This window comes from Globicephala melas, chromosome 18 (genome assembly GCF_963455315.2).
Source record: "Globicephala melas chromosome 18, mGloMel1.2, whole genome shotgun sequence".
NCBI lineage: Eukaryota > Metazoa > Chordata > Mammalia > Artiodactyla > Delphinidae > Globicephala > Globicephala melas.
In genome coordinates, this window is record NC_083331.1 from 45220863 (window position 1) to 45229325 (window position 8463).

Consider the following 8463-nt stretch of genomic DNA (forward strand, 5'->3'; position numbering starts at 1 on the left):
ATCTGTCTTTTAAATTTCTAATATTTTGGTCTTCCCTGGTGGCGCAGTGGTTGAGAGTCCACCTGCTGGTGCAGGGGACACGGGTTCACGCCCCCGTCTGGGAAGATCCCACATGCCGCGGAGCGGCTAGGCCCGTGAGCCATGGCTGCTGAAACTGTGCGTCTGGAGCCTGTGCTCCACAACACGAGAGGCCACAACAGTGAGAGGCCCACGTACCACAAAAATAAATAAATAAATAAATAAATAAATAAATAAATAAATAAATTTCCAATATTTTAAATGGCTACTTAACCAATTTGTTTTCATTCAAAGCATATTTTCCTAAGTCTGTTGTCTTCTTAGTCTTTCAGAAATTTCCATAGAAGGAATTTCTACAAAGGTTTTATATTGCTATATGTTGTGGCAAACCATGGTTAGGGAATGCTGTGTAGTACTGTCCAGATTTCTCCTTACAAATATCAAGGTGCTTCTTATCCCAGAAGCCAGGCTCTTAGGTAACTGGACCTGGGCACAGTGGTAAGGGATAAAGAAGGCATACTTGGACTCTGGCTTGCATCATGGAACTAAAGAAACCAGCCTCTTCTTTCCCAATCCTGTCTCCCCCTTCCAAGGCTGCTACACAGGAACAGGACTGTAACAGGGACCGGTGCAGGAGGACTTCTGCCTACAGGAAGTCTTCACTGCTGAATTCTGTGCTTTGAGAATGGCAATCAATGACCTAGGCATCTGGTTGTATTCATTCATTCATCTATTCAACCATTTTCATTCTTAATTCACTCATTGCTCACTGACTTCTACTTTATGCTTTGGTGGGTTCTGGAGACAACTGAATGAATTTATCAGGACCTCCTCTTTTTTTTTTTTTTGGCGGTATGCGGGCCTCTCACTGTTGTGGCCTCTCCCTTTGCGGAGCACAGGCTCTGGACGCGCAGGCTCAGCGGCCACAGCTCACGGGCCCAGCTGCTCCGCGGTATGTGGGATCTTCCCAGACCGGGGCACGAACCCGCGTCCCCTGCATCGGCAGGCGGACTCTCAACCACTGCACCACCAGGGAAGCCCAGGACCTCCTCTTTTGAAATTTAGTCTGGTGGGGACACCATGAAGTTGCTGCCAGTCTTGAAGCCTAGAGAGAAGCCCAAGAAAGAAACATGGTATACATTTGTCCTTCATGGTCATAGCTGCTCATGATTACCCCCAGTTGTGACTTCAAGAGAGGGAAGATCTTCATCACTGGGGGACAAAATTCAAATGTGAGCTTCTCAGATGTGTACCCTATAGATGTGGCATCAGGGTGTTTAGAAGCACCGGGCAGCCAGGAAATCAAGATTGTCGGCAAGTCCTAAAATTCTGAAGCCAGAACCTGGACCATTCTAGAGATGACCATAAGCCCCCTCACCCCCCACCATGACCAAAAACATTCCACCCCCTATTAGAAATCTTTGGAAACCTGTTGTACGTCTTCAGTTGAGGAAAGTGAGACAGTCAACCCCTGAAGGATTGAATCTACATGTGTGGGATGCAAACATTCTAACCTGGTCTCAGCAAAAGGCCCATTAAAAAACAATTTTCCAGGCTTCCCTGGTGGCGCAGTGGTTGAGAGTCCACCTACTAATGCAGGGGACGCGGGTTCGTGCCCCGGTCCGGGAAGATCCCACATGCCGCAGAGTGGCTGGGTCCGTGAGCCGTGGCCGCTGAGCCTGCATGTCCGGAGCCTGTGCTCCGCAACGGGAGAGGCCACAACAGTGAGAGGCCTGCGTACCGCAAAAATAAAAAACAATTTTCCTGGGAAAATCATATGAAGATGGCAGCAGGGACAAAGCTTTGCATCCACAGAGGCTCATCAGGTGAAAAATCCATGATGACCTCCATTGCACTGATATAAATGGCATGAATTTGTGGAAGCTGAGTCACACTGGGGCCCTTTATATAGGTTGTGCCACACATTTAGCTGTGATGGTTGAGAAACACATGTACCTCATTAGAAAATGGCTCTCACAAGAGCACTGGACAGAATGTACCAATATCAGGTAGAACAGAAGCATTGGACCCTGCTTAAATTTGACACCTTCTCCTTCCTCCCTGCAATTGGACCATCCCATGTTTATCATTCCAAGGCTTGTGATGTCTACATCTGAGAAGGAAGAGTCAGTTTCTGTCACTCTCAACTGTGAAGCTGAGAAAGGGGATTTTATTGGCAAACCAAAGTTGTGACCCACATGAGGAAAATTAGACTGGCAAATAACTCTGCTTTGTGTTTGGTGGGACAAATAAAAAAAGGGAAATCTATAATGATCATATTATGACTGTAGCTGACTAATAAAACCCATATTTTATGAAAGAAAAGATTGATAAAATAAGTCTTGGAAATGTAATGTACAGCATGGTGACTATAGTTAACAACACCATATTATATATTTGAAAGTTGCTAACAGAACATAACTTTTTAAAAAATTTTTTAAACTTTTGTACAGTAGGTCCTTGTTAGTTATCAGTTTTAAATATAGCAGTGTGTACATGTCAATCCCGAACTGCCAATCTATCCCTCCCTCCCACCATTCCCCCGGTAGTGATGTTTGTTCTCTAAGTCTGTGAGTCTGTTTCTGTTTTGTAAATAAGTTCATTTGTATCTTTTATTTTTCTAGATTCTGCATATAAACAATATCATATGATATCTGTCTTTGTCTAACTTACTTCACTTAGTATGATAATCTCCAGGTCCACTCATGTTGCTGCAAGTGCATTATTTCATTCTTTTTAATGGCTGATTAATATTCCATTGTATATATGTACCACATCTTCTTTATCCATTCATCTGTCGATGGACACTTAGGAATTGGTACAGCCACTATGGAGAACAGTATGGAGGTTCCTCAAAAAACTAAAAATAGGGCTTTCCTGGTGGCGCAGTGGTTGAGGGTCCGCCTGCCGATGCAGGGGATACGGGTTCGTGCCCCGGTCCGGGAAGATCCCACATGCCGCAGAGCGGCTGGGCCCGTGAGCCATGGCCGCTGAGACTGCGCATCCAGAGCCTGTGCTCCGCAACGGGCGAGGCCACAATGGTGAGAGGCCCGCGTACCGCAAAATAAATAAATGAATAAATAAAAATTAAAAAAACTAAAAATAGAGCTACCATATGATCCAGCAATTCCATTCCTGGGCATATATCTGGAGAAAAACGTAGTTCAAAAGGATACATGCACCCCAATGTTCATTGCAGTGCTGTTTACAATAGCCAAGACATGGAAACAGAACATATCTTAAAAATTCTTACCATAGTGAAAAAAAATTGTAACTATGTATGGTGATAGATGTTAACTGGACTTATTGTGGTGATTATTACACAATATGTACAAATATCTAATCATTTTGTTACACACCTGAAACATGAAATGTTATATGTCAATTATATGTCAATTTTTAAATTACTTGTAAATAAAGGAGAAAAAAAGAAAAATATTGCCTCTGCCTCACCCAAGGTTAAAAATCTCTCCCTGAAGGCAGTTCTCATCCAGTGACTAATCACAGCTGTGCTACCAAGGAACAATGCTGAAGGGCCATCACAGCTCCAGAGCCCTTGTGTGATGTTGAGACCCTTGCATCAACTACACTGCAGTTTAACTTCTCCCATTGTCCAGCCCTGTTACCTGACTACCTCACATATATTAATCCTAAAAACATTCCTCAATAAAATTCCTGCCCTGGAGTCTCTATCTCCAAGTCTTTTTCCCAGAGAACACTATATTAGACATCACTGATCTGTTCAATTTAATGCAATTGCATATATTTGTCACATGTGTACACATAGTGTGAACTTCTCATAATACAGAATGGGATTTGAATTTATTAGTTTAGCTTTATGTGAATTTTTAGTTGCTGTCATAAACCCTCAAAACTAGCACATAGAGAAGAATCAGAGATCAAACTATCAGTTGTATATATCTGTGGACTATGTAACTAATCACCCTAAATTTATTGATTTTAAACAGCAACCACTTTTTATCATGATTCTATGATGGTCCTTATCATAGGACCCATACCACCCATACCAGAAGGCTGGGTGGTCCTTCTGCTTGTCTCACCAAAGCAAACTCATGTGGCTGTAGGCAATTTGTTGGTCAACTGGGATCTGGGCTCTAGCTGGGATGACCGGACTTCTTGCTCTATGTAGCCTCCAGATAGACTAGACTGGACTTCTTTACATGGTGGTCTCAGGAAAATTCCGAAAGCCCCATGTAGAAAGACTTTTCAAAATAGACTTGTTTCTCATCACTGATGTCCATTGGCTTAAGCAAGTCACAAGGTCAAGGCCAGAGTCAACATAGGATGATCACATAAAGGCACCAGTTCATGGAGGTGTGTTGCTCTCACTGTCTCGCTCTTTCTCCGTGTGTGTGTACATGTGCCAGCTTTTATGTAGTGATTTTATATAGTAGATGCTGATTTAAGTTAAACACACACATACACATAACACACATTTGGTAACAAAATATAGCCTTATGAAGCTGAAACTATTATTATCCCCAATTTACTGATGAAGAAATGAAAGTATGGAGAAGTAAGTAAATTGCTTAAAGTTATAGAGCTAAGTGGAGGAAGTGGAATTTGAATCCTGGTGGTTTAACTCTAAAGACCATGTACTCATCTACAATGCAGTTTTCTTCCTCTCTTCCACATCTTCTTTTTTTTCCCCCCTCCTAGGGTTGGGGTGGAATGGGTGGTAATGTACAAGCAAGTAAGAAGACGGAAGAAATTTTAAACATGCTCAAGCACTTTGATTTATAGATAACTTGGGGACCTAGAAATATGAGATAATTTCTCTCAAAACATGTAACTAATTAAAAGTAAAGCTCTGGCAAACCTTTGCTTCTATGTCAAAATATTGTAAAAAGTTAGAACATTCAGTTTTATAAAACTGTAGATGAGACTGCATGGATTCAAACTTTGCCAGATCATGAAAGGTGAAGATGGATTCCTTTCACCAAATTAAAGTGCATCAGGACTAGAGGATGCCCAATGTAGGGTAAAAGATAAAAGGGATTTACGCTTTGTACTTTACACAGTTGGTAGTAAACATATGCAAGCCATTATCCCAGAAGGTTATATAGTCTGAAAATATAAATAGGTTCAGGAAAGGCTTAGATATATTCATGAATGGAGTTTATAGTGGGTTACCGAAAGGAAGCTAGGGATCACAGACTCCCCGAGGTTCGGGTGTGGAAGGCAACTAGCATGTTTTTCTGAGAAACATCAAAGAAAGTATGCTGGATCTCTGGAGTTGATGTGACTCACTGTGACAGTTATATTCTCATATTCTTCCTATAAGATCCATGCAATACTATTCATCTAAAGACATGATTAGACTTCTTTTATTTTACAAACATTTAAGAAAAACGACTCCTTTTCTCCTCTATCAACAAACTGTGTAATTTCTTTCTTAGATGCTTTATGTCAATTTATTTTCTCTTCTGTTTTCTAGCTTCTTGCCTCCATCTCATTTTTTATATCAAACCTTCTTTCCCCTCTTTCTATTTCAGCTCTCTTAAAATTTTTTCCTCTACCTCCCTTTCATCTTTATTATTCTTCTATTTCCAACTCCCTTTTATCTCTATTTACCTTCAACCCTCTCTTTAAACTTTATGATACAGGAGATAATATGTCAATAATTTGTTTTTTACTAACTCTCATCCTTTGTTACTATGAAGTAGGATGTGATCCAGTCAAAATCTCAAAGTAAATAAAAATAATTTTAGAAAAGAATTGTAAATATTACAATAAAATAAGTATGAAATAAACAGCAAGCATATATGACAATCCATTAATATAAACAATTTCTATTGAGATAACATAAAAAATGTTCTAAAAACAGTAGATCTGAAGTGATAGTTATAGTAAGTGTTGCTTGAAGCAGATCCTTGTAGAAAATGTTGATTCTGTTTATTTAGAAAGAGACATTTGCATGATGAAATTTATCTAATAGTGTCTCTGCTACCAGAATAAGTAAAACAGTGAGAGACACCCAGGTTTTGCCTCGAAACTGTTGCTCTAAAGAGAGTTTATTTTCTTGCCAAAATACATTAATAATTTGAAGTGCATATTAAAGTTATTCATTATAACTTTAAGAAACAAAAGTGATAATTTCTGATATATTAATTTCTAGAAAGTATACTCAAAGACCTATTTTCTATTTATATCACTGTGTATCATTTATATATGTGTGATACAACTTAAAATTCTCTAGCATGCAAAGGAAATCAAACATTTGGAAAATTTTGAGCTGATGCAAAGTATTTTTAAAAATACTTCAGCATTTTGCTGGAGTTACTAAAATTCCAATAATAAGCTATTAGTAAGTTTGTTTTGCCATTTATTTTCCATTGCTACTAGAATTGTTGTGTGTTGCTAATATATACAAAATTTCTAAATCTTAGTTTAAATGTGGGAATAGTTGCTTTTTATTCATGCACATTTTAGGTTATTTTTTATTATACATATTTATTGTATTTAATAGGTATTACCATCCTTTAATTATTTTGCAGACTTTTATTTAGTGACTACTATATTCAAAATACTTGCATTTTCTGCAATGGCTGTATCAATTAAATATTAAATCCTAATAACACAACCAGTGTTGTCAACATTCTATTTTACTAGTTCTCTCGATTTCCTATAATTTCTCTTCAGTCCTATTGTAGAAGACATTTGGATTTTTCCGAACTCATTGTTCCATGTTTTGTCAAATTCAAGCACACTCTTTTGAAACTAAAACACAGGCATCATACTCTTAATTAGAAGCACCATGAATAAACTAGAGCTGCCTGGAATTCATTCTATTAAGTATGTTGGCTGAGGAAGCCAGTTTTCTGTAGTAAAATGACGAGTCTTAAAGAGTAATACAAACCGCCCAGCATCAGCAATGCTATCTGCAGGGTCTGTGACTAAATCCATATAATATTGTTTCAGCCAAAGCCACTCTTCAGTACAATTTAGGTCTTTGTGATAGAGTAGCCTTCAAGTCTGATTTTCTGGCTCTGAAACAGTTCTGTGAGTTTTCTAATAAACTTTATTATATTATTTCCTTCTTACACTAGCTAAAATGGGTTTTACTCATTGCAGGTAAGGATTTTATCTAATAAATTGATTAATACCATAAGTACTATAAGGATAGTATTAGTGTTTTCTGGATGTTCTTTCTTTTCAAAGACTGTAGTCTCTCAACTATTCATTTCAATTGTCTGCATTCTTGTTCTACTTTTACACTCACCATACAAAACCCAAACCATGAATCAATCCAAGCCTCTGACTGCTCCACTCTTAAGCCTGGGTAGAGATGAGCATGCATGAAGAATTCATTCAATCACTTGGAATTATTTGTATTTTTTTTAAGCAGAGCTAAAATATCCAAGTTGTATTGTTGTATGAACAAAGCAAGCTGCTGCAGATGTAGTTAGATAGAGAGATGGATGGCTAAATAATAAATTAACTTTCTTAACACCCACCCTTCCCTTTTTCCAGAAGATACCAAAGAGATTGAAAAGTACTTCTGAGAATTTCCTGCCATTGGATTCCAGATGTGATTGAAGTTCCATCAAAGAAATGAATTTGCTCCAAACATCAAGTTGAATCACAGTTAGGAAGGAAGAGAGAATTTGGGGGAAATGACTATTTTGCTGGTGCAGGTTATTGCAGAGGTTTCCTAATCTGGTAGTTTTCTAAACAGAGGTAAGTGCTTTCCCAATCACAGCAGAAGTAGTGATATTACAAGAAATCAGAGCTGTATGTTGAGTCCATTCTTCTAGCCTATCAAAAGAATTCCTGGCAATAAATGTATGCTTGAATTAGATAAAGTGGTTTCTATAGTCTGGTACTGAACCCTAACCAATGTTTTATGATCATATTTGTATGGACTCCATTTGCTGACACTTTCTTGAGGGCTGATAAGAAAGATGAAATCCAATTAGGTTTTATCTCCCTTGTTTCCATTTCAACTGGAAAAGTTCTACTCTTTATTAATTTATTTTGACAACCCATATTCTCAAATAATTTTTAAACAAATTGTCCTATTTTTAAAGAAAAAAATAAAGTATAAAAATTCTGGTATTCTTGAGGTTAATTATTGTAAATTGAATAAACAATTATCTTAATTCCCACATAATATCTCACTAAAATGGCAGTGAAATAATCAACAAAAAAGTATTACTGCACAAACATACAAAAGAATGGAAGAGGAGACACAAAACGTCAAGATATTTCAACATTCTGGAAAATTGAGTATAGAAGAATGGATGGATGGATGGCAACTGAATTCAACAAAGATAAGAAAGTTGGCACATATGCAACAAGGCACGTTATGGTTTACACTGCACTATCGTGAAAGGTCCAGGTGTCACAGACAGCAGGTATCTGTGAAGGAAGAGATTAGGGATTGAGTCAAAAAAAATGATACATTTTTACCATTCTTATCAT

General features: G+C 38.0%; 1 pseudogene; it reads left to right on the forward strand.

The window, feature by feature from the left end:
- Positions 1-1795: 1795 nt before the first annotated feature.
- LOC132593834 (rab9 effector protein with kelch motifs pseudogene) lies at positions 1796-2317 on the forward strand (annotated as a pseudogene).
- The last annotated feature ends 6146 nt before the right edge of the window (positions 2318-8463 follow it).